This window comes from Mustela nivalis (genome assembly GCF_964662115.1).
Source record: "Mustela nivalis genome assembly, chromosome: 18".
In the NCBI taxonomy this organism is placed as follows: domain Eukaryota; kingdom Metazoa; phylum Chordata; class Mammalia; order Carnivora; family Mustelidae; genus Mustela; species Mustela nivalis.
Window position 1 is genome coordinate 42,459,921 of NC_139037.1, and position 26,947 is coordinate 42,486,867.

Sequence of the window (26,947 nt, forward strand, 5' to 3'; positions counted from 1 at the left end):
TTATTTTTAATTTTTAAAAAAGATTTTATTTATTTGACAGAGAGACATCACAAGTAGGCAGAGAGACAGAAAGAGAGAGGGGGGGAAGCAGGCTCCCTGCTGAGCAGAGAGCCCAATGCAGGGCTCGATCCCGGGACCCAAGGACCATGACCTGAGCCGGAGGCAGAGGCTTAAACGCAATGAGCCACCCAGGCACCCCTTATTTTTAATTTTTAAAAAAGATTTTATTTATTCATTTGAGAGAGAGACAGAGATAGCATGGAGGTGGGCAGAAGGAGAGGGAGAGGGACAAGCAGACTCTCAGCTAGGCACAGAGCCTAATACAGGGCTTGATCTCAGGACCCCAAGATCATTACCTGAGCCAAAGTCAGTTGCTCAACTGACTGAGCAACCCAGGCGCCTCTCAAGACTATAAATAGCATTTTGTCTCCTTGAGTTCTAGATTAGGATTTTGCATCTTTGCAAATTCTTAATAAATGTCTAATGTCCCAAAGGAATTCATTATAAAAATACATGACGTGGTATATACAAAAATACTTTTGGGAATAGCTCATAATTGAATTATAGAAATATAAACACTCTTTAATAGACAATAAAATGAATAAATTAAGGTACATCTTGATAATGAAATACTAAGCAGTGATTTTAAAATACAGCAGTACCGGGGAGCCTACGTGGCTCAGTCAGTTAGATGTCTGACTTCAGCTGAGGTCATGATCTCAGGGTCCAGGATCATGCCCAGTGACTGGCTCAGTGCTCAGCAGGGAGTCTGCTGTCTCTATCTCCCTCTCCATCTGTCCCTTCCTACTGCTTGTGCTCTCTCCCCGCCCCCCTCAAATGAATAAATAAAATCTTTTTAAAAAATACAACAGTACTACTATGGTCAATGCATTATTTATTTATTTGACAGAGATAAATCACAAGTAGGCAGAGAGGCAGGCAGAGAGAGAGAGGAGAAAGCAGGCTCCCTCCAAGCAGAGAGCCCGATGCGGGACTCGATCCCAGGACCCCGAGATCATGACCTGAGCAGAAGGCAGAGGCTTAACCCATTGAGCCACCCAGGCGCCGTGGTCAATGCATTATTAAATAAAGCAGTCAGGTTATAGGATTTATATGTAAGTGATACCCCCTCTATAAAATCACACAGAAAAAAATATTTGAAATATATCCATCAAAATACTAAGAGCAGGGCGCCTGGGTGGCTCAGTGGGTTAAGCCGCTGCCTTCGGCTCAGGTCATGATCTCAGGGTCCTGGGATCGAGTCCCGCATCGGGCTCTCTGCTCGGCAGGGAGCCTGCTTCTCTCTCTCTCTCTGCCTGCCTCTCCGACTACTTGTGATTTCTCTCTGTCAAATACATAAATAAAATCTTTAAAAAAAAAAAATACTAAGAGCATAATGGGGCACCTGGGTGGCTCAATGGGTTAATGTCTCTGCCTTCAGCTCAGGTCATGATCTTGGGGTCCTGGGATTGAGCCCTGCATCAGGTTCTCTGCTCAGCGGGGAGCCTGCTTCCCCCACTCTCTCTCTCTGCCTGCCTCTCTGCCTACTTGTGATCTCTGTCAGCAAGTTTCTATTTTTGCATTGTTTATACTTTTCATAATAAAAATCATAACAATATTGTTTCCATTTTAAAATAAATTACCGTAATGGTAGTTGGTATTTATTATCCCAGCAGTAGGAAAATTATGAGCAATTGAGAAAATGTCTTTGACACGAATAGGGACAGAAAAGGAAATTAGTGTGATTGAAACCAATAATAACTAAAAGTTCTGTAACAGTCATTTAAATGTTGACTCCTACCCCCTGGTACATTGATATAGCCTCATTATCAAGAACATTCTGTGAATGACCAATTTTCAGGAGAGTTCAAATTAATAAGACAGTGTATGCAAAGCAGAAAGCATTGTGTCAGATATACAGTGAATTTCTCTGTTCAATCACTAACCAGAAAATTTTTGGTGGGGTCTTTGCAAAATTTGAGCACTTTTTAATTTATCATTTTGTTTATGATATCCTTTTCCTTGTTCTGATTAATACTTTGTAAGCATATATGTATATATTTTTAGATTTTTAAAAAAATTTTTTATTTCTTTGACAGAGATCACAAGTAGGCAGAGGGGCAGGCAGGGGGTAGGGGAAAGCTCGCCACTGAGCAGACAGCCCGATGTGGGGCTGGATCCCAGGACTCCGGGATCATGACCTCAGCCGAAGGCAGAGGCTTCAGCCCACTGAGCCACCCAGGTGCCCCCGTTAAGCGTATTTTTTATTAGCTGGATAATACTCCATCATGGGGATGTAATAGATGGAGGAACATTCCTCTTCTATTTCCCTATTGTAGGGTGCAAATTTTGGATATCTCAGAGGTATCTGAAATACCAGGTATCTACTGTCTTATATTTTAGACCTGTGGTTCTAAATTTTCAGGGGTCTTAAATCTCTTTGAGGTGGCGCCTGGGTGGCTCAGTGGGTTATGCCTCTGTCTTTGGCTCAGATCATGATCCCAGAGTCCTGGGATTGAGCCCTGCATCAGGCTCTCTGTTGAGCAGGGAGCCTGCTTCCTCCTCTCTCTCTGCCTGCTTCTCTGTCTACTTGTGATCTTTGTCTGTCAAATAAATAAATAAAATCTTTTAAATAAATCTCTTCGAAAATCTTATGGAATCTTAAAACTTCTTCCAAGAAAAAAATCAAATGAAGAAATATCTGCAAAAATTATGCATACAATTTTATGGAGTCTGCAGAGCCCTGACGTCTAAGGGTGGGGACCAAGACCTTATTTAAAACCCTGCTATAACAACTAACTCACAAACATTAAGTATATTAACGATATTTTTTTAATTTCTCATAGTTTATCAAAAGCACAATAAGGATTTGGCTTGAAGCAAATTTAAAACAACCCAAAACCTAAAATGCCCCCAAATCAAATTAGATCTGGTCACTGCAAGAAACTTTTTTTTTTTTAAGAGAGAAAGAGTGAGCAGGATTGCATGGGTGGGGCAGAGAGAGGAGAGAGAAACTCTTAATCAGGCTCCACTCCCAGCACAGAGCCCAATATGGGGCTCGATCTCACAAAACTGAGATCACGACCTGAGTTAAAATCAAGAGTCAGACGCTTAACTGACGGAGCCACCCAACCATCCTGACTGCAACAAATGTCTATCCTTATCCAGACTTCCAGGATGTGGCTGTACCAGACATGAAAATATACTGCAAGGTCTCTTTAATTAAAACAGTGTGGTAGCAGTGCATAAATAGATGAACAGACCAGTGGAGCAGAACAGAAGGCATAGAAATAGTACCAAGCATATCTGGAAATTATTTATATGATGAAAATGAATGAGATCACAAGTTTTTAATAATGGTATTGGGGAAACTGGGTAGCCATTTGAAAAATATAAACTTAAATCCATTCCTCCAAACTTAAATCCATTCAACTCCAAACGTATCAGAGATATAAATGGAAAAGATGAAACCATACAAGTATTAGAAAAGGACACAGGTAAATTCCTCTTTAATCCTGGGGTTTAGAAAGTCTTTCAAAGTCCAGAAGTAATTAAAAAAAAAAAATTGGTAAATTTGATTACATAACTTTAAAAAAAATTGAATGGCAAAAAAACACCATAAACAAAGTTAAAATACCACTTACAATTAAAAGAAAATACATGTACCATGTATCACAGATGAAGGACTAATATCCTTCATCTGTGATGAATTCTTTTTTTTTTTAAGATTTTATTTATTTATTTGACAGAGCAAGATCACAAGTAGGCAGAGAGAGAGAGGAGGAAGCAGGCTCCCTGCCAAGAAGAGAGCCCAATGCAGGACTCGATCCCAGGACCCGGAGATCATGACCTGAGCCGAAGGCAGAGGCTTAACCCACCTTAAGAGGCTTAATGCCATCCAGGCACCCGATGAATTCTTAAACATTGAGACAAAACTCCAAAAAACTGAAAGAAAAATAGGAAAAAGATATGAACACATAGTTTGCAGAGAAGATGTAAAAATGCCCCTTATGCATATGAAAAGATGTTCATCAACATAGTACTGGAAGTCTTAGCCAGAGCAATTTTAGGCAAAAAAAAGAGAGGTAAAAGGCATCCAAATTGGAAAGGCAGAAGTAAAATTACTTCTATTCTTAGATGACATGATCGTGCATGTAGAAAACCCTAGAGATTCACACATTAACACGAATCTGTTAGAATAAACAAATTCAGGGGCACCTGGGTGGCTCAGTGGGTTAAAGCCTCTGCCTTCAGCTCGGGTAGTGGTCTCGGGGTCCTGGGATTGAGCCCCGCGTCAGGATCTCTACTCAATGGGGAGCCTGCTTCCTCCCTCTCTCTCTGCCTGCCTCTCTGCCTGCTTGTGATCTCTGTCTGTCAAATAAATAAATAAAATCTTAAAAAAAAAAAAAAAGAATAAACAAATTCAGCAAAGTTGCAGGTTTCAAAGTCAACTCACAAAAATCAGTTGCATTTCTACACAGTAATAATGAAGTATCTGAAAAGAACAGTATCAAAAAGAACAAAATAACGACGCCTGGGTGGCTCAGTTGGTTGGACGACTGCTTTTGGCTCAGGTCATGATCCCGGAGTCCCAGGATCGAGTCCCGCATAGGGCTCCCATCTCCACGGGGAGTCTGCTTCTCTCTCTGACCTTCTCTTCGCTCATGCTCTCTCTCACTGTCTGTCTCTCAAATAAATAAATAAAATATTAAAAAAAAAAGAAAAGAAAAGAAAAAAAAAGAACAAAATACTTCGGACTAAACTTAACCAAGGAAGCAAGTGAGTTACACACTGAAAACTACAAAACACTGCTTAAAGAAATGGAAGAAGACATAAATAAATGATAAGATATCCTGTTGCCCAAGGACTGGAAGACAAATTCCTATGTTGAAGCTGGAACACCTACTGTCACTGTATTTGAAGAGACGACCATTGTGGAAGTAATTAAAATTAAATGAGTTTATAAGGGTGGGGTCCTGGTACAATACTATTAGTATTCCTATAAAAAGAGACACTAGAGTGGTGCCTGGGTGGCTCGTTGATCCCGGGGTCCTGGGATCGAGCCCCACACTGGGCTCTCTGCTCAGCAGGGAGCCTGCTTCCCTTCCTCTCTCTCTCTCCACCTCTCTGCCTACTTGTCATCTCTGTCAAATAAATAAATAAAATCTTAAAAAAAATAAAAAAGAGACACTAGAGAGAGCTTGCTTTCTCTCTCTCTCTCTCTGTCTTCCTGTGAAGACACAGCAAGATTGTGAGCATGTGCAAGCCTGGAAGGGAGCCCTAAGTAGAAACCAACTATGCTGGCACCCTGGTCTCAGACTTCCAGCCTCCCTAACTCTGAGCAGCCTCAGCTGACCAAGACAGATACCAATACTACCTAAAGTAATATACAGATTTAATGCAATCCTTATCAAAACTCAATGATTTTTTTTGTAGAAACAAAAAAATTCATCCTAAAATACACAAAGAATCTGAACGAACAGTCTTTTTTTTTTTTTTTTAAAGGAACAGTCTTGAAAAAGAACAAAGTTGGAACACAGAACGCTGCTGGTTAGAACAGAAAACACTGATTTCAAAACATTACAGGGGTGCCTGGGTGGCTCAGTGGGTTAAAGCCTCTGCTTTTGGCTCAGGTCATGATCTCAGGGTCCTGGGATGGACCCCTGCATTGGGCTCTCTGCTCAGTGGGAAGCCTGCTTCCCCCTCTCTCCCTCTGCCTGCCTCTCTGCCTACTTGGGATCTCTGTCTGTCAAATAAATAAATAAAATCTTAAAAAAAAACTCATTATTACAGTAATCAAAACAGTGTGGTACTGCCATAATGTCAGATATCTAGACCAATAGCATAGAATGGAAACCCTTGCATATGTGTTCAAATACTTTTCAACAAATAGCACCAGTTAAACTGGGTATCTATATGCAAAAGAATGAAGATGGACCCCTATTTTTGTACTATATACAAAAGTTAACTCAAAAACATATCAGAGATCCAAACGTAAGAACTAAAACTATAACTCTTAGAAGAAACCATAGGGAAAATTTTTCACAATGTTGGATGTAATTAATTAACCTAATGATTTCCTGGATATTTCAAAGAAAGCAAAAGAAACAAAGGAAAAAAATAGATAGGTTGTGGACTTTATCCAAATTAAAAAACTTGTGCGTTAAAGGAAACTATCAACAGAGTAAAAAAACAATCCATGGACAGGGAACAAGTATTTGTAAATCATGTGTCTAATAAGGGATCAATACTTAGGATACAAAAAAAAAAAATTCCTACAACTCAGCAACAAAAACCAACCCAATTAAAAAATAGGCAAAGGGGGGCACCTGGGTGGCTCAGTGGCTTAAGTGGCTTACTTGTGATCTCTCTGTCAAATAAATAAATAAATAAAATCTTTTTAAAAAAAAATAGGCCAGTTTTATGTATGTTTAAATTTTCTGTATATTTTAATGTATATTCAAACATAAAAACCCCCAACAAACTAAAGAAATTGGTTACCTACAATGAGCGAGTGGGAACAGTCTGGGAAGAATGGAGTAACAGGATTGGGAGAGAAGGAATGGTGGAAGAGTGATTGGGTAGATCTTTTGTCTAATTATGGCTTTTAGGGATGCCTGGGTGGCACAGGTGGTTAAGCATCTGACTCTTGGTTTCAGCTCAGGTCATGATCTCAGGGTTATGAGATCAAGCCCTGAGTTGGGCTCTAGCTCAGCAAGGAGTCTGCTTAGGTTTCTCTTTCTCTCTGCCCCTCACATCCCACTGCATGTCTGTGCTCTCTCTCTTTCTCAAATAAATAAATCTTAAAAAAAAATAATTAAGGCTTTTAGAACCATAGTAATGTTTCATATAGTCAAAAAATAATTAAGATCAGTTGGGATGTATGTGCGTGTAAATCCAAAATACAATAGAAATAGTAACAAATGAACCTATCTATATTACAAATCAGTAACATTATCATATAGGAGGGTATAGGGAAAGCTGTATTTCCACTATATACTGTAAGACTAAAGATTAAAGTAACTGTACGAGGTATGGGAGTGTAGGTCGGCAATTTTTTTAAGTTTAAAATCAATTAATTAACATATAGTGTATTGTTAGTTTCAGAGGTAGTTTAGTGATTTATCAGTGCATTTAACACCCAGTACTCATTACGTCAAGTGCTCTCCTTAATGCTCATCGCCCCATCACCCCACCTAACCCTCAGTTTGTTTCCTATAGTTAGGAGGCTCTTATGGTTTGTCTTCCTCTCTGATTTTGTCTTATTTTAGGTCAGCATTTTTTTTTTTAATTTATTTGACAGACAGAATCACAAGTAAGCAGAGAGAGACGAGGAAGCATGCTCCCTGCTGATCAGGACCCTGGTATCATGACCTTAGCCGAAGGCAGAGGCTTTAACCCACTGAGTCACCCAGGCGCCCCTTAAGTCAGCATTCTTAAACTACTTTCTACTTAGGACTGAGAAAGTAGATAAATATATTGTGGTTAATAAGAGTCAACTTTTTTTTTGTTGTTTTTTTTAAGATTTCATTTATTTATTTGAGAGAGAAACAGCGGGGAAAGGCAGAGAGAGAGGAGGGAGAGGCAGACTCCCTTCTGAGCAGGGAGCCCCATATAGACCAATCCCAGACCCCTGGGATCATGACCTGAAGGCAGACACTTAGCCACCAAGGCGCCCCAAGAGTCGACTTTTCCAATGTCAGAGAAAGGAGTTACCAAAAAAAGTAAATGGAGAAGGCTGGAATAAACCCTCAGTGTTAAACTGGAATTAGAGAAATCATATGAAACAATGAATTATCTGTATAGATATTCACACAGGTAAATATAGGGGTGTGTGTGCAATGTAGATACATATACTTCATAGCTGAGGTACTTCATACTTCATACCTAGAAGCAATGGGTATATTTAATATTGGTTTCTAAATACCATTTTCTACTAAAAGGAGCCAGTGTTCCCTGGAAATGTACATGTTCCAGAAATGGGGCTGGAAAAGTATAAACAGAAAGTTAGGGGCCCGTGGCGGGGGGGTCCAGACACACAGCTTTCTTGATATAAGAAAAGTCATTTTCGGGAGCGCCTGGATGGCTTAGTGGGTTAAGTCTCTGCCTTCAGCTCAGGTCATGGTCTCAGGGTTGTGGTCTCAGGGTCCTGGGATCCAGCCCTGCATTGGGCTCTGCTCAGGGTGTGGCTACCCCCCCCCCCCCCGCCTGCCTGTCTACTTGTGAGCTCTCTCTCTCTCTCTCTCTGTCAAATAAATAAATAAAACCTTAAAAAAAAAAAGAAAAAGAAAAAGTCATTTTAGGCCTCTGGCCATCTTGTGAAAGAATGTAAGAACAAACGGCCACTGTCAGGCCAGGAGATAACCTAATCATACCAGGGATGACAAATAAGTGGTAAAACTCACCAGTCTGATTCAAAAGTGAAGACTGACCTGATGCATATTCTTGAATTGTATTTGTAGGATCTAAACCCCTTTGAGCACTCAGATACCAGACCAGTTGGAGCCAGATAACTGATGATGCTGTCTTTTGCCAGCCCTCATGACTTTGACTCACAGTCAGTCATTTCAAGATGACTTTTGCCTGTGTTCCATGCTGTATTCCCCATTGTACAAGCCCCTTTGTTAACATAGGCACCCTTAGCTTAAAACTTCCCCAATTCTTTTGTTTAGGGAGACACTGCTTTAGGGAAAATCCCTGGTGTTCTCCTTTACTTAGTGTAAGGAAAACTCTTCCTTTTCCTATTCTTTGACTGGTTTTGTCTTTCGGCTTGACACCCACCAAGAGACAAATCCAGTTTTGGATAACAAAAGTACAGTATCAGCTTGAAACATCTCGTGGTGCCAGAAAATATGGCAGTACTAAAAAAAAATAATAATAGGCCACCTGGGTGGCTCAGTGGATTAAGCCTCTGCCTTCTCAGGGGCCTGAGATCAAGCCCTGCATCAGGCTCTCTGCTCAGCAGGGAGGCTGCTTCCCCCTCTTTCTGCTTGCCTCTCTGCCTACTTGTGATCTGTCAAATAAATAAATAAAATCTTAAAAAAAAAATAAAGGGGACACATTGAAAGCATACAGAAGTCAACTTAAAGGAGCTCCCAATGGCCAGATCTGGGGCAATTTGAGCAAAGACACAGTGGCAGTAATTAATTATAATCTACAGAGCTAAAAAAAGAAAAAAAATCCAATTTATATATACACAAATGATTTAGTAAATAAGTGGGGGAGAAGGAAAATCACTTCTAACAGTAGGATCCTATTTAATAAATCTGGAAGGAAGGATGGAAATTTTAAAAATCACCATTTGGCAGATAGCCTGTAATAATATTTTCAGGCAAAAATTATCAATGAATGTTAAGATTTGCAGGTAGAAGTAAGATGAAAAGCTTAAGGTACTTCTCTACAAGACACACATTAATTACGATGGGAAAAATAGTGACTTTGCAGTGTTAAAACTGGACAGACACCAACCACTTAATCAAGTGATTAAAGTTACCACTAGTAATGAGGCAAACTGACCTCTTGATCTCCTGATATGATGCACTGATAAGAACATATCACTTGCGGTGCCTGGGTGGCTCAGTGGTTTAAGCCTCTGCCTTCCGCTCAGGTCGTGATCTCAGAGTCCTGGGATCTAACCCCCCATCAGGCTGTCTGCTGAGCAGGGAGCCTGCTTCCCCCCTCTCTGCCTGCCTCTGTCTACTTGTGATCTATGTCTGCCAAATAAATAAAATCTTTAAAAAAAAAAAACAAAACAAAACATCACTTTTGGGGTATTCTCGTCCCAAAAGCATACTCTGAATTTAATCATAAGGAAGCATCAAACAGCCTCAAATTGGGGAACATTCTACATTGCAGAATTTACAAGATAAATGGTCAGTACTCTTCAGAAGTGTCAAGGTCAAGTAAGACAAATAAAGACCAAGGAATTGTGCCAGGTCAAAGAAGACTGTGCAGACTTACTAACTGCAACATATGATCCTGGATTGGATCTTTGTTTTTTGTTTTTTTTTTTTAAGATTTTATTTATTTATCAGAGAGAGAGAGGGGGAGAGAGCGAGCACAGGCAGACAGAATGGCAGGCAGAGGCAGAGGGAGAAGCAGGCTCCCCGCTGAGCAAGGAGCCCAATGTGGGACTCGATCCCAGGATGCTGGGATCATGACCTGAGTCGAAGGCAGCTGCTTAACCAACTGAGCCACCCAGGCGTCCCCTGGATTGGATCTTTGTGCAGAAAAACAATAGTGAGGGACACTGATGAAATCTGAATAAAGTTTGTAGATTAGTTAGTTGTAGTGTGTCAATATTAATCTCTTGCTTTTGATTATGTACTGTGATTATGTAGAATGGTAACATAACCATAAAATGGAAAAATGGGGAAGCAGGTTGAGAATATTTGGGAAAAATGGGGAAGCAGTTTGAGAATATTTGGGAATTCTGGGGGGTTTGGGTGCTTCAGTCAGTGGAATGTGCAACTCCTGATTCTGGGTTTGTGAGCTTGAGCCCCATGCTGGGCGTAGAGAATACTTAAAAATAAAATCTTGGGGCACCTGGGTGGTTCAGTGGGTTGGGCCTCTGCCTTTAGCTCAGGTCATGATCTAGGTGTCCTCTGCTCAGCGGGGAGCCTGCTTACCTCTCTCTCTCTGCCTCCCTCTCTGCCTAATTGTGATCTCTCTCCCTGTGTCAAATAAATAAATAAAATTAAAAAAATAAAATCTTAAAAAAGTATATAAGGGAATTCTATATTTTGCAAGAGTTTTAAGTCTAAAACTAATTCAAAATGAAAAGTTAAAAAAATTGTAATGAACATTAGGTGTGCGGGAAGCAGGGGGTATATGGACCTTCAGTTCACCTCGAGGACTCTCAATAATTTACTCCAATGGCAAAATACTGGTGACCAGGTCACTTTGGGGGAAGAGATGCTAGGCTAGAAGTTTCAGGGGAAAAAAAAAAAAAAGAAAGAAAAAGAAAAGCAGCACATCATGAAAAAGAAGATGTCTCAGGGAAAGAAGAAAAACTCGTGCATCTTGAAATTAGCTTTTGGATGTTCCATAGCAATTCTTTCCTTTTCTTCTCAACATCTTCTTGGAGAAAACTTTTTAAAAAAGTAATTATAAGTAACCAGAACATTTTGATCTCCACACAGGAGACAGAAGTCTGAGAAGACTGGACATCATGTCCAATCCCAGTGTCACAAAGTTTGAGCCTATCACTGACCAGGGCCACAGTCTTCACAGGTTCTGCAAGGGTCAGTATACTGGAGTCACATGCACCTCACACTGGCACACTTGGTGGGACACAAATGGTCAGTGTCACACAAACATAATCACAACCACGCATTCACTCAGACATATACAAGGATACAACCATACAATCACAGACACCTCCAGGCTCTTATACACAGTCACAATCTCAAACCCACTAAAAAGACAGTCACTCAATTCTACTCACCACCATGACACACAAAGTCACTCCCATATAGTCACAGCCTTCCCAAACCAATATCCACAAATGTCTCTCACAATCACAATCACATACCGACTTGGGGGACACATATAATCACTAGCACTCCAGCCCACCCAACACCAACCAGTCATAACTGAACACTCACTCTGAGACACAGTAACACTCACACAGGCAAAGAAAGACAAGTTACACTTACAAACACAGCACCACACGCAGTCACCGTCTCACAGACACACTCCAAGGGGCACAAGAGGGATACACACGCATTGTCACCATACAGTCACAGCCACACAGCTGCACACAATACCACACGTGGCTACAATATTGTGGAACCAAAACCATACGCTCACCCTGGAGACATGGAATCATAGCCGCAGAGACACCCGCACCAGTCTCAGTCTCAACCACACTCACACCCCCCAAAACAAGGCGTACAGTCACACATACACAACAGAGACACAAGCAGTTATCACTCCACAGTAGCAAGGACCCCACACCCCAACACACAGTATCGCACATGGTTACACAAACACAACCAGACTTACACTCTGGAGACAGGTGGCCACAACCGCGCACTCAGTCACCCACACCTGGTCATGCAGGCACAAAGACTCATTCACAATAGGCATTCTCAGCCCGCAGCCGCCTGCGCTCACAGACCAGAGGCTCTGGACACGCCCCGTCCCCGCCCCGGACTCCCAGACCCCTCACCTTCTGCCTCCCCTTGGTCGCGTCCGGGTCCCTGTGGAGCTAACGATCTCGCCACGACGTCAAGAAAGACGTAACGTCGGGCCACTGTGGCCTCTGGGAAACGTAGTCCAAAGCCAGACCAGACGCAGATAAGATGGCGTCCCCATACGGCGGAGCCTGAGTTTGGCCGTTTGACACTGCGGCCGGGGGAGCTTCAAAGACGGAGTCCCTGCTCCAGACCTCCCACCAGGCTTCAGCTGATTTTCTTCTAAAGCCGGACGACTCACCCTTAGAGCCCCATAATTACTGGAAGAGGCAGCCAAGTTCGTGTGGGACAGAGTGCTGACCAGCAAAGCCTAAAGGGAAATGTAGTTCAAGGCCGGAAAAGCGGCGTTGCTGTAGACAGAAGGTAATCAAATACCAGGCTAGGCCTGGCCACGGTGACCGTGACGGCCGCGTCGCAGAGACTTCTGGGAGTGTTCGCTCGCCCTCGGAGTGCGCAGGCGCAGCGCGCCGAGTGGACATTTTGGTCTTTGTCCGCGGGTCAGTCCGGCCCCTGGGTCCACGTGGCGCGAAAGTAGGAGGTGGGATGTGGGCGTCTTGGGCCGGTCGGGTCGGGGAGGTTGAAAGGGAGGATTCTGGATTTGTTGGGGCGCGGCGCGGGGATGAGGAGTGGGTTTAAGAGCTTCTGGCCTACATGCGGGGTGGGGGTGGGGGTTTCTGAGGAGGGTTCGAGCGTGTGTGACCCTGAGTTTGCCCGCAAGTTTGGATGTTGGGATTATTGAGTGAGAAACTGTGAGTGCAGGATTGTGTATGGCTGCATCTGAGAGAGAGATGTAGGAGACTAGTATTGAGGTAATAATTAGCGAGCCGCACTTCCCTTGTCGAAAGTGCTGATAATAACGGTGCCATCTTCGTGGAATGTTTTTTATTTGATTATTTGAAGGGGGGGGAAGCTTAATGATAAATGATTTAAAAGTGAATTTTTATATAAAATGCATTTACTTTTAATTGAAGTAGAATACAGATCACCGTTGTTTCTTCTTTTTTAAGCAAGCAAGACTATTCGAAGGCACTTTTTGTTGGTGGAAGAGCTTCAGACGATCTCAAATCTTCTGATCTAAAGGGTATTTTAATAGGGCTGCTGTTAAATCCTAGATGAAATATCGACGTTGCACTTTGAGCAACAGCGTCATATAGCACAGAAAGCCCGGGATTAGAGTCAAGGGTTTGGAGTTCTAAATTAGGCATGGTAATCTTCATTATTTGAAGAAAATTTAGTTGTTGCAATGTTTATTTACTAGTCTGACCTAGATTCTAGGTGTCTGACTCCTAAATGAATCGAGGTGTCCCAAGTTGGATGGATTTTGTGAAGTAACAAAGACCGTTAACTCCTGTCTGCAAAAATGGTTTTTCTAAGGAATCCCTACTGCCATCCCTAACAATTTAAAAAAAATAAGAGTTAAGTTAATTGGGTACCAATTTAATATTTACAAATCAACAATCTTCAAATAGACAACAGCCAGTTAGGAGACATAGTAGGAAACTATTTACAATAGCAATAAAAATGAGAAATAAGCAGTATGCAAAACTATTAGAAAAGAACTCTAAAAAGTGTTGAGAGGCATAGCAGGAGATATCAAATAGATACACCATGTTTTTCAATAGGGAGACGTCAAAAAGAAGCGTGTGCAGATTTAAGTAAATTTATTAATTCAGTGTGATCCTAATAAAAGGATCTACAGTTTTTTTTTGTGGGGGGGAATTAGATAAACTGATTATGGATTTCATATGGAAAAATAAGCTAGAATAGCCCGTAAAACTCAAAAAGAAAAGCAGTTGGATGTGGGGAAGTGGGAGGCCAGCGCTAATGTTTTTTTGTCTTTTGTTTTTTTGAATTTCAATTCCAGTATAGTTAACATACACTGTTATGTGTTTCAAGTATACAGTATAGTGATTTAACAGTTCTATATATTATTCAGTGCTCATCAAAACAAGTGTACTCTTAATTCCTTTCAGTTGTTTCACCCTTCCCCCTACCCACCCACTTCCCCTCTGGTAACCATCTGTTTGTTCCCTATAGTTAAGAGTCTGTTTTTTTGGTTTGTCTTTTTTTTTTTTTTTTTCCTTTGTTCGTTTCTTAGATTCCACACGAGTGAAATCATATGCTATTTGTCTTTCCCTGACTGACTTCGCTTAGCATTATACTCTCTAGATCGATCCATCTAGTGGTAACATATTTTAAAATATAAATCTCTAGAAATTAAAATTGTATTGGTGTTTGCATGAAGCAGGCCAATGAAGGGAAATTTGGCAGCAGCTCTAATTAAAATGTATTTTCTTTTTGACATGGCTATTTCACATCTGGAAATAATCCTACAAATGTACCCGCATATATATGAAATGATACAGGTGTGAGGTTGCTCATTGCAGCAGTGTTTAGCATAGGTAAAGATTGGCCATCACTAGGAGATTAGTTGGATAAAATTAGGTCCATTTATACAACAGAGTAATACACAAGTATACAAAAGAACGAGGAGGAAGCTTTCTATATATTGACACTGAAATAACTCTAAAATGTATTGTTCAGTGAAAAAAACAAGATGGCAAATGTATGGTATGCTTCATTTGAAGTAAGGGGCAGAAATAATAAATGTTTGTATTTGTTGCCATTAGAAAACTCAAGATAGGCAAGAAACTAATGGAACTGGCTATCTCTCTTTGGGGTTGTTGTACTGAGATAGGACAAAGACAGATAGCTTCCTTTTTTTATCTTTCTTTTTTCTTAAAGATTATTTATGAGAGAGAGAGAGAGAGAGCAATCGCGCGCACAAGTAGGGGTTGGGGACAGAGAGAGAGGCAGAAGCAACAGGGAGCTGGATGGAGGACCCTGGGATCCCCAGTGCCCTGGTAAATAACTTTTTATGCTGGTTTTCTAAGTATATGAATTTAGTATTTAAAAGTTACGTTTTTTTTCTTTTTTTGTTTTTTTGTGGGGTTTTGTTTTGGTTTTTTGGTGTTTTTTTTTTTTTTTTTTAAGATTTTTATTTATATATTTGACAGATCACAAGCAGGCAGAGAGGCAGGCAGAGAGAGAAGGAGGGGAAGCAAGCTCCCTGCTGAGCAGAGAGTCTGATGGCGGGGCTCTATCTCAGGACCCTGGTATCATGACCTGAGCTGAAGGCAGAGGCTTTAACCCACTGAGCCACCTAGGTGCCCCTTTGTTTTTGTTTTTTAAGGGGCCATGGGCCATGGAGCCAGACTGCTATTAATTCCTTCCTTTGTACTTTGTACCTTGATGTACTTAAGCATATGCCTGTTTCTCATTTACTGATAAAGAGAAAATAATAGTATCTAATTCACAGGGTGGTTGGTTGTGTAGATTAATGATTTTTAAGTTCTAAAGAATAGTGCCTGGTATGTAGTAAGTACTCGATAAATAGCAGAATTATTACCTAAGAAATAATAGTACAGCCATTTGTACTATTTCTGGTAGAAATTTCTGAAAGATTCAGATATATAGATATAGATGTTCTTTTTTATTTCCATTTTAAACCTTTTTTTGACATTTCCTTTTATAACTGGAATGAGGGAGTTAGTTTTTTTTTTTTTTTTTTTTTTTTTTAAGATTTTATTTAGTGGGTAGAAGAAGAATCAATGAAAAAAGATGGAATTGGGAGGGAGACAAACCATAAGTGACTCTTAATCTCACAAAACAAACTGAGGGTTGCTGGGGGGAGGGGGGTTGGGAGAAGGGGGTGGGATTATGGACATTGGGGAGGGTATGTGCTTTGGTGAGTGCTGTGAAGTGTGTAAACCTGGTGATTCACAGACCTGTACCCCTGGGGATAAAAATATATGTTTATAAAAAATAAAAAATTTAAAAAAATAAATAAATAAAATAAAAATTAAAAAATTTATTTATTTATTTATTTGATAGAGATCATAAGTAGAGAGAGAGGCAGGCAGAGACAGAGGGGAAGCAGGCTCCCTGCTGAGCAAAGAGCCCAATGCGGGACTCATCCCAGGACCCGGAGATCATGACCTGAACTGAAGGCAGTGGCTTAACCCACTGTGCCACCCAGGCGCCCCAGGAAGTTAGATTTCTGTGTTTAAGTTAGATTCATCTTTAGAAACACATTATTATCTTTTTCATGAGAATGTTCTTTGATTTATGTGATGGTTATTTCTCAGAGTTGTAATTTGGAACCTCTGATGATGTTTTTTAAAAATCCCAGTTATAACTTTTGGCCAGAGTACATCAGAGATGATATTCAAATGGCATAACTCAGGAGAAACTTGTGATTTGACTGGTCCATCATTAGTGATTATATTTTTCCCTTCTCGACCAGTGGGCTACACAGTTCTTCCAGCTCCACTTATTAAATGAAATCTGTATGATTTACTTTGGTACCATATGAATGTTCATTCCCCATTGATTTAATGGATGGTTTCAACACATAAATAATCCTTGGCTATATCAATTTCTTTAAGGGTTAAAAAGTAATGATTTCCTGGTTTTTAAAATTCCTCAGGGCGCCTGGGTGGCTCAGCCTTTAAGTGTCTGCTTTGGCTCAGGTCATCATCTCAGGGTTCTGGGATGGAGTCCTGTGTCAGGCTCCCTGCTTAGCAGAAAGCCTGCTTCTGCTTCTCCCTGTTCCACTTCCCTTGCTTGTGTTCCTTCTCAGTATGTCTCTCTCTCTCAAATAAATATATATAACCTTAAAAAAAAATACATTTATTTGATTACAAACCTCAAATTTTTCTGACTTGTAAGCATCATTATTTGTTTTTTAAGTTTACTATTTTGAAATTCCATTTTGATCAAATAATAAATTCTCACATGTATTTGGTCTGTTTCTGGAGTTTATAATCTCATCCATCTTCCAGTCTGTATTCATACACCAATATTTTTTTATTGTTGAAGCTTTACAGTTTTGGTGTTGCTAATATGTTATTGTTTGTTCTTTACAGAGTTTCCTAGCTGCTTTTTTTTTTTTAAGATTTTATTTATTTGCAAGAGAGTGCGTGCACACCTGCATGCTTGGCGGCGGGGCGGGGTATGTGGAATCTCAAGCAGACTCTCAAGCAGACTCCCCGCTGAGTGTGGAGCCCAGTCTCAGGATCCTGAGATCTTGACCTGAGCCAAAATCAAGAGTCAGACACACAACTGACTGAGCCACCCAGGCACGCCCCCTTGCTTATTTATTTTTCTGTGTAAACCTTAGAGTTAACTTGTCTAGTTCTAGGAGGGGGAAAGCTTGTTTTTATTGGTATTGCACTAAATTTATATAATAATGTGGAAAGGGACATTAGATCTTTATGATGTTAAATATTGTCCATGCATGATATATATTTTATATATTCCCGTTTCCTTTTGGGTCTTCTGGAGTGTTTAAATTTTTTTTTCATTCAGGTTTTGGACCTCCTTACTAAGTTTATTTCTAGGTACTTTATCTTTTCTATTGTTGTTGTAAATGGAGTCATTGTTTTGGTGTATGAGAAAGTTATTGATTTCTATAAATTAGTTTTATTTCCAGCTTAATTTACTGGATTATTTTTTACATTTATATAATACTTTAGACAGTGGGTATCCTTATTTTTATTAGAATGATAGAAGCTCCCCCAATGTTTTTGCATTGGATAAGATGTTGGCTTCTGTGGTCAGATACATGATTACCTATATATGTGTTACCCGTGCTGCCTGCAACTCTGGGGATGTGAGTAGAAACAAAAAGCGTAAGGCTGAGGCTGCTGTTATGCTTCAGATAAAAAAAAAAAAAAAACAACCAGGAAAGATCACATTAATCAAGGAAACCAAAAATCCCCCGCAAACTCTAATACTGTAGTCTTAAAAAAAAAGAAAAAAAAAAAAACCAGACAGAACAAAATAAGGTGTCTAATAAGATATCTATCTTTTTTTTTTTTTTTTTTTAAGATTTTATTTCTAAGTGATATCTACAGCCAGCATGGGGCCTGAAATCCCAACCTTGAAATCATGTGCCCTACCGACTGAGCTAGCCAGGCACCCCAAAATGTCCATTCTTACTTTTGTTTTCATTTCCTCTTTGAGTGACCTTTACTTCACTCAGTTTCTTTATCATTGTATTCTTTTTTTATTAACTTTTTTTGTAATTTCAGGTTTTTGTTTAAATTCCAGTTAGTTAACATAAAATGTAATATTAGTTTCAGAAGTAGAATTTAGTGATTCATCACTTACCTGTAACACCCAGTGCTCGTTACAACAAATGACCTCCTTAATACCCATCACCCATTTAACCCATTCCCTCACCCACCTCCCCTCCAGCAACCCTCAGTTTGTTCTCTATAGTAAAGGGTCTGTTTTTATCATTGTGTTCTTTATATGGCTTGCTTCTTAAAGTTCTAAAAATTTCATTTTGTTTTCATTTTCTTCCTTTGTGGCAGTACTTTTCATGTGAGCTTACTCAGCTGTTTGAAAATTGTGCTGTTTGCTTTCACTGTTTTTCTTGTACTATATTTGTATGGACACAGACAAATTATTTTGTTTACTCATGTTTGTATGAGAGAGTTTTTTGAGACCATTAACAGGAAAAAGGAAACAGTAGTATTCTGTGCTTCAGAGCTCCTACACCTCTTTTTGGTGTTTAAAGCAAAGGAGTTCTTCACCTCCTTTGGCTCATTGGCCTTAACCTGGTTGACTTCTATCTGCATCTCCCTGTTTCCCATATTTCTTCACAGTACTTGCCTTCCAGAATGATACATTCACTTAGAAGTTGCTAAATCTGGGCATGTTGCTAAATCTGGGGACACCGTACTCCCAAGTACTTTTTAAGCATACTTCTGGTTTCTCGGCAGTCCTTTTCTGTTTAATCTAAGTCTTGCTTTTATTAGTTCCCTTTAGGGTGAGGCCTACTCATTCAGTAAAGAAATATTAGCTGCAGAAATCTGAGCTTTTTAAGTTCTTGGAATCCCTCAAAGCATTCCCAGTTCTTCTAGGCTTCTTGGCAACTTCCTGTTTAGGCCTCTTGTTGGGGTCTGCCTTTGGTACATGGAGTTTGGGAGGGCTTTTTTGGTCCCTAGTTTTGTTGTTCATTGTTAGACTCAGCTGCAGCAGTTCATACTCAACTGTCATTCTGAGAATGAATATTTGCTAATTATTTCTGAGATCTGTTATTTCAAAGACTGCTCACAGTTATGTAATCTTTCTTGCTGTGCATACCATACTGTTGTAGTTCCTGCACTGGATCTGCTATTTTGGGTATTTGGGGCTAACACTTAATATAATTAAGAGTGAACATATTCTTTCTGCTAGCTTATGAAAAATAATAGTGTGTATTGGCCAACCACCACCCCCATTATTCTTGATATTTTGTATAGTTTTCAGAAGAAGTAACTTGAAAGATTCAAAACTAAGCAGCCACCATGCTCCTTTGAAACCTTTCCTTGTCTCTTTAACTGTTGGGTGTTCCTAGGATTCTGTCCTTGACTATCTCCTTCATATCTCTAAGCAGTCATAGTCACATTCCACCTATGTCTTCAGCAGCACTGATATTCTCACAGCTGGTAAATTCCTGTTTCCCTCCTGGGCTTTCTAGGCCTGTTATGAGCACATTATGTCTGTGTGCAGTTGCCTAATAAATATACCTGCCTGCATGTTGCTCAAAAACCTGACACTCTGGATATCAAACTTGAATAGAATATCAAACTTGATCTTTCCCCTGCAGATTGTCTTCAGGAAACTAATCCTCTCCTATTTCTCTCTAGGTACATTACTATTTGTTTGTTTGTTTGTTTATTAAAAGATTTTATTTATTTATTTGGTAGAAACACAGCGAGAGAGGGAACAGAAGAAGGGGGAGTGAGAGAGGGAGAAGCAGGCTTCCCATAGGGCAGGGAGCCTGATGCGGGGCTCCTGGGATGGTGACCTGAACCGAAGGCAGACATTTAATGACTGTGCCATCCAGGTGCCCCTACATTACTGTTAAAATTATGTTCTAAGCCCTCCATCTCTGCCACACCCCAGCACAAAAATTGGTAACCAAGCTTCTTGAACATACATAGTATGTTAGTATGATAGTGTATGATATGTATGATAATGTGTATTTGCATAGTAGCAACTCAGGTTTTTAGGATTTTGCTTTTTTTATATGATTTCGACTTTAAAGAAAAGTTGAATTAGTTTAGAAAGTCCCATATATCCTTTACCCAAATTTACCATTTATGTTTTGTTTTTTTGCTTTTTCCTACTTTCTTTGTCCAGATATTTTTACGTATAATTTTTTTTTGAGCCAATTGAGACTAAGTTGCATTGGTGCTTCCTAGACTAAGTTGCATATGTGCTTCCTTTATAAGTACTTGAGCGCCAATTTTCTAAGAACAAGGACTTGTTTTTCATAACCATGGTATGGTAAACAAAATCAGAAAAAAAAATTTTTTTTTAAGATTTTATTTATTTGTTTGACAGAGAGAAATCACAAGTAGATGGAGAGGCAGGCAGAGAGAGAGAGAGAGAGGGAAGCAGGCTCCCTGATGAGCAGAGAGCCTGATGCGGGACTCGATCCCAGGACCCTGAGATCATGACCTGAGCCGAAGGCAGCGGCCCAACCCACTGAGCCACCCGGGCGCCCCAAAATCAGAAAATTTTTAACATCGGGTTGCCTTGGTGGCTTAGTGGGTTAAGCCGCTGCCTTTGGCTCAGGTCATGGTCTCAGGGTCCTGGTATGGAGCAGTGTGTTGGGTTCTCTGCTCAGCAAGGACCCTGCTTCCCCCCTCTTTCACTGCCTGCCTCTCTGCCTACTTGTGATCTCTCTCTGTCAAATAAATAAAATCCTTAAAAAAAATTTTAACATCGGGGCGCCTGGGTGGCTCAGTGGATTAAGCCGCTGCCTTTGGCTCGGGTCATGATCTCAGGGTCCTGGGATCGAGTCCCGCATCAGGCTCTCTGCTCAGCAGGGAGCCTGCTTCCTTCTCGCTCTCTCTGCCTGCCTCTCTGTCTACTGTGATCTCTCTCTGTCAAATAAATAAATAAAATCTTAAAAAAAAAATTTTTAACATCAACACATTGCTATTATTTAACATAAAATCCATGTTCAGGGGCGCCTCGGTGGCTCAGTGGGTTAAAGCCTCTGCCTTCAGCTCAGGTCATGATCCCAGGGTCCTGGGATGGAATCCCCGCATCCGGCTCTCTGCTCAGCGGGGAGCCTGCTTCCTCCTCTCCCTCTGCCTGCTTTTCTGCCTACTTGTGATCTCTATCTGTCAAATAAATAAATAAAATCTTTTAAAAAAAAAGAAATCCATGTTCAAATTTTGTCAGTTGTCCCGATAATGTCCTTAGAAATGTTTTTTGAATGAATGAATGAATGAATGAATGTATTTCTGATATAGTTTTTTTTATTATTATTTATTTATTTATTTTTATTTCTTTTCACCGTGACAGTATTCATTGTTTTTGCACCACACCCATCTGATACATAGATTATAGTACAAAGTAAATGTTAGGGCTCTGGGGAAACTTTTTGCAGCTTTATTCCTGAATACTGTAAGAACAATTTCCTATGCATTGTATTCTGGTGACTTAGTTCACCGTAGGCATCTACGGCTATTGTCATGATGTGAGTATTAAAATCATCCAGGAATAATAGCCATGGTTAAAATCCAGTCAGGAACTAGGTATAAATGTGGTGGTACAGAACAGTAGCAACCAGTCATATAAGGTATGAACAGCTTTCCTGTATAAATAAAATTCTGAGAAATAATTCTCTCTCTCTTTTTTTTTAACCCCATTTCTGGAAATATAAATGATTTAATGAGTATGGCTTTGAAATTCAAGTTTCAGGTAGTCCTCGTTCCTTTGCTTATTATAATTGTGTGTGCATTAATCTCTAAGGCAAAAGGTCATTACTTCCTTCTTTTTCACAGGGCCACTTCCTTGTGCTCCTGGAAACTGTACCTTCCTCATCATTGAGAAGGCCTGGAGGCCCCTGGGCTCAGCCTTAGTTCTAGGATGGTACTTTGGCCCCCAGCATTAACATTCTAGTGCTGTGTCATTTCCCCAAAAGCAGGTTATAAACTGACCAAACTGTATCTGATCCTGTGTTGGAATAAGAAGACACTGGATGGTGGAGAACCAAGTGGGAAGGAAATTTGTTCAGGTGAGTGAATGGCAAGGCAGGTCACCGTTGGTCAGGCAGCATTGACACCTTTGAAATACTCAGGGACATTTTCTTACAGGCCCTAGACTTGGGAGTATTTACTTGTTATGAATTCTTTAGCTAGCTGGCTTATATTTACAGTCATTTTTGCTGCTTCAGTACTGCATTATTTAATCAGATTTTTTAGATGCCCCTCTTAACTCCGTTCTGGATGTCAGGATTTCACACTTTATTTGTATTACTGCTGTGTGATTTTTCTCTCATTCATACCTCCCAATTTGTATATTTTTTTCCTCATGCGTTGCCTTTTGTAAGTTTTAAGTGTTGAGGTGCACCTGGGTGGCTCAGTCTTTAGGCATCTGCCTTTGTCTCAGGTCAAGATCCCAGGGTCCTGGGATCAAGCCCAGCATCTGGCTCCTTGCTCTGCGGGAAGCCTGCTTCTCCCTCTCCCCTTGCTTGTGTTTCCTCTCTCACTGTCTCTCTGTCAAATAAATAATATCTTTTTTTTTTTTTTTAAAGTCTTGGGCACCTGGGTGGCTCAGGTCATGATCTCAGGGTCTTGGGATAGAGCCCTACATCGGGCTCTCTGCTTAGCATTGTATTCTTTCTGCCTACTTGTGATCTCTTTCTGTCAAATAAATCTTTATAAAGAAATAAATCATTTTTAAAGATTTAAAAAACATCTTTTTTGGGGTGCCTGGGTGACTCAGTGGGTTAAAGCCTCTGCCTTCAGCTCAGGTCATTATCCCAAGGTGCTGGGATCAAGCTCCACAGCAGGCGCTCTACTCAGTGGGAAGGCTGCTTCCCCATCTCTCTCTGCCTGCCTCTCTGCCTACTTGTGATCTCTTTCTGTCAAATAAATAAACAAAATCTTAAAAAAAAAAAGTCTTTTTACATATAGTCTGACATTTAGGTTCTTTTTTATTACTTGCCACCTTCTTTCATTCTTTCAGTGGCTAAATGCCTCTGAATTATGATTTACGTCTGTAATCATGCTTCCTCTTGTCTGCTTATCCCACTTTCTCCCCCATTACACATCCAACAAACTCCTGCCTTCCTTTCTTTTCCACCCACACATATATCTCTTTCAGAAGTTGTTGCCTTAGAAATCAGTTCTGCCCTTTGCTGCTATATGTGCATATAAATGTTAAGAGTCTGTTTTTGGTTTTTATTTTTTACTTTTTTATTTTCTTAAAAGCTTTTTATTTGCCAGAGAAAGAACGCACACGCAGGTAGAGTGGCAGGCAGAGGCACAGGGAGAAGCAGGCTCCCCACTGAGCAAGGAGCTGGATACGGGACTCCATTCCAGGATCCTGAGACCATGATCTGAGCTGAACGCAGCACTTAACCGACTGAGCCACCCAGGTGCCCCAGTATTTGTTTTTTAGTATACTAACATGAGCTTGTAACATATTTGGTTTTTTTTTTAGATTTTATTTATTTATTTGACAGAGATCACAAGTAGGCAGACAGGCAGGCAGAGAGGGAAGAGAGAGAGAGAGAGAGGAAGCAGGCTCTGCACAGAGCAGAGAGCCCGATGCGGAACTCGATCCCAGGACCCCGAGATCACAACCTAACGATCAGAGGCCTAACCCACTGAGCCACCCAGGCGCCCAAGCTTGTAACATTTTTGAATATCAAGGTGTACACTGAGAAAGTCTCTTATCACTTACCTTTAGTCCTATAGATTTTTTTCAAAGATGCAGTCATTTTTAAGAGTTTCACATGTAGGCTTCTTGAGGTAGCCTATAAATAAAGCAGCATATCTGTGCTGTAAATATGACTATATATGTATGTAAGCCCTCACTTTTCCTTTTCATATAAATGATAGTATGTATTATGTTGTGTCCATAGTTTTTATTTGTTTTTTTGGAAGAGACTCTTACCAATACATTTTATTTAACCTGTCTTCCTATTTATGGACATTTAGGTGGTTTGCAGATGTATGCTTTTGAATACACGAGTGCATATATACTTGTTTATATTGCTTTGCAGAGATAAAATAGATAACAGCTATATAGTAATTCATCCTCAGTGGAAATGCTGAGTCAAAGTACATTTATTTATAGATTTGACAGAAATAAGCATAAGTAAACCAACTATCATTTCTATCAATGTAGTATATTCATATAGTTGATAAGTATTTTTTGAATGATACTAGGTACCATTTCAGTTACTAAGGAGATGTCATTGATCAAAATTTTCAAAAATTCCTCCCTCCTGAGGAAGACACACTGTGAGTAAATAAGTAAAAATATATATTCTGGGGCGCCTGGGTGGCTCAGTGGGTTAAGCCTCTGCCTTCGGCTCAGGTCATGATCTCAGGGTCCTGGGATCGAGCCCCATATCGGGCACTCTGCTTGGCAGCGAGCCTGCTTCCTCCTCTCTCTCTCTGCGTGCTTCTCTGCCTACTTGTGATCTCTGTCAAATAAATAAATAAAAATCTTTAAAAAAAAAATATATATATATATATATTCTATCAGATGGTGGTAGTGCTCTGGAGAAAAAGGAAGGAAAAACAACATAGAGAAGGCCAATTGGTGGTTATAATCTTAAATCAGTTGATCAGGGAAAGGTCTCACTAAAAGGGTGACTTTAAAAAAAAAAAAAGAGCTTTAGCATGTGCAAATGAGGCATGTTATATTTGATGGAAGAACATTCAGCCTGAAGGAACAAAAAGTGATGAAAGCCCTGAGGCTGGAACTTGCTGCTTTAGAAATACTGACCAGGGCAGAGTAGGCTCACGCAAAATGAGCAAGAAAAGGTTTGGTTAGGTAATAGGCCTGGTCTTTACTCTGAGTGATTTGGGAGACCATCAAAGGGTTTGGCATAGAGGAATGATAAGGTTAGAATTATATTTTGGCTGGTGTATAGAAAATAAGGTATATGGGAACAAGGCTAGGAGATAATCAGACTATTGCAGTAATCTACGTAAGAAAATGATAGTATTGCTAGTGGTGAGTCAGATTCTTAAGATACACATATATATATGTATATATATATACACATACTTATTTTTTAAAGATTTTATTTATTTGACAGAGAAAGCAAGAGAGAGATCACGGGTAGAAGCAGGGAGCCTGATGTAGAGCTCCATCTCAGGACCCTGGGATCATGACCTGAGTTGGAGGCAGACCCTGAGTCACCCAGGTGCCTCAGATTCTTCAGATATTTTCAAGAAACAGCTGGCTGATACAGGTTTATTTTAATTTATGTATTTTTTTAGGTTGTATTTTTAAATTTTTATTTATTTATTTTTTAAGATTTTATTTATTTGACAGACAGAGATCACAAGTAGGCAGAGAGGCAGGCAGAGAGAGAGGAGGAAGTAGGCTCCCTGCTGAGCAGAGAGTTTGATGTGGGGCTCAATCTCACGACCCCTGGGATCATGAGCCAAAGGCAGAAGCTTTAACCCACTGAGCCACTCAGGTGCCCTTGGTTGTATTTTTTTATAAGAGAAAGAGGAATCAGACTCAATTCTGGGGTTTTAACTAGAAGAGAAGGAGTTTAACATTTCCCGGAGATAGGAAGACTTCAAGAAATTTCAGAGATAGATCAAGAGGTATATTTTGGAGTTATTGATAGTGATGTTTGCTAATCATTTTAGTGCATATTCATATAGGTAGTTAGATACACAAGTCAAGAATTTAGGGAGAAGGTTGTGATCTTCTGTTCTTCTGTACTTATAAGCAGCTTAATTTGCTCAGGGTGTCTCACCACTTAGGGATGCTGGTGGGTCCACCAAGTCTTTGGTATCCAACCTACATTCCAGTGATTCTGTTGTTAAAAACGAGGTGATGATTTGTCCCTTGAGGCTATGCCTTAAGTTTTTGGAGAGTGTTGTGCCTCAGAACCCTTCCTAAAAACAGCGACAATGGCTGATGCCTGCTAACAATCCTCTTAGACATTAGAATTATAGCTACTTCCTACTCTTCTCAACAGTGCAGTTTTTCCCTGCTTTTTCCCCCTGTTTTTCTTTATCCTTCACAGATGTGAAAAGTGGGCAGAGATGTTCTTATTTTAACATTTTAGAAGAAAGGATCTATTTATGTCTTGTGAGTCACCACTGTAGGAATTCTCTCTCCTGCTTGATTGGTGCCTTGATGACCCGAGATGTTGCTTTATCTTGCTAAGTGTTTTCTTATCTTTTGCTTTGATTTTTTTCCCCCTTTTCCCTCTTACTGGAGGTGGCTTCTAGAACACCGCATTGTGCCTTTCCTCATTTTCTTAGAAATTAAATCCCAGAGAGGACTCATTTTTTAAAAAGATTTTATTTATTTGGGAGAGTATGCCAGTGCACAGGTGTGCAAGTGGATAGGAGCAGAGGGAGAGAATGAAAGAATCTGAAGCAGACTCCATGCTCAGTGCGGAGTCCGTTGTGGGGCTGGATCTTATAACCGGTGAGATCATGACCAGAGCCAAAAGAAACCAAGAGCTGGATACTTAACTGACTGAGTCACCCAGGTGCCCAGAGGCTCATTTATTCTGAAGTTAGAAGTAACTCTTTAGTATCAATTTTTATTTTTCCAGTCTGCCTTGCCAACCTTAATTTTACCTATTTATAGGATAAACAACCGTCTGACTTGTTTCTTTCTTTCTTTTTTTTAAATCACTGAAGTCATTAATATAATAACTCAAATTGAAGGGATGCCTGTGGCTCCGT

At 40.1% G+C, this 26,947-nt stretch overlaps 2 protein-coding genes across 26 annotated transcripts in view; one reads left to right on the forward strand and one right to left on the reverse strand.

The window, feature by feature from the left end:
* ZNF565 (zinc finger protein 565) overlaps positions 1-12,289 on the reverse strand; it is a 25,877-nt gene extending 13,588 nt beyond the window's left edge. For 3 of the 6 annotated variants that reach the window (XM_082709003.1, XM_082709006.1, XM_082709008.1), the window contains exon 1: positions 12,173-12,276. The gene's annotated coding sequence lies outside the window, so the exon portion shown is untranslated. Of the gene's footprint in view, positions 1-3,878; positions 3,946-4,218; positions 4,327-12,172 lie in introns of those variants that run through there. The other 3 variants (XM_082709004.1, XM_082709007.1, XM_082709005.1) reach the window with 2 other exon arrangements.
* Positions 12,284-26,947, forward strand: part of ZNF146 (zinc finger protein 146) — a 22,387-nt gene continuing 7,723 nt past the window's right edge. The window contains exons 1-4 of one of the 20 annotated variants that reach the window (XM_082709057.1): positions 12,654-12,735; positions 13,205-13,278; positions 14,943-15,061; positions 22,052-22,284. The gene's annotated coding sequence lies outside the window, so the exon portion shown is untranslated. Of the gene's footprint in view, positions 12,736-13,204; positions 13,279-14,942; positions 15,062-22,051; positions 22,285-23,497; positions 23,650-26,947 lie in introns of all 20 variants that reach the window. The other 19 variants (XM_082709052.1, XM_082709049.1, XM_082709060.1 and 16 more) reach the window with 19 other exon arrangements.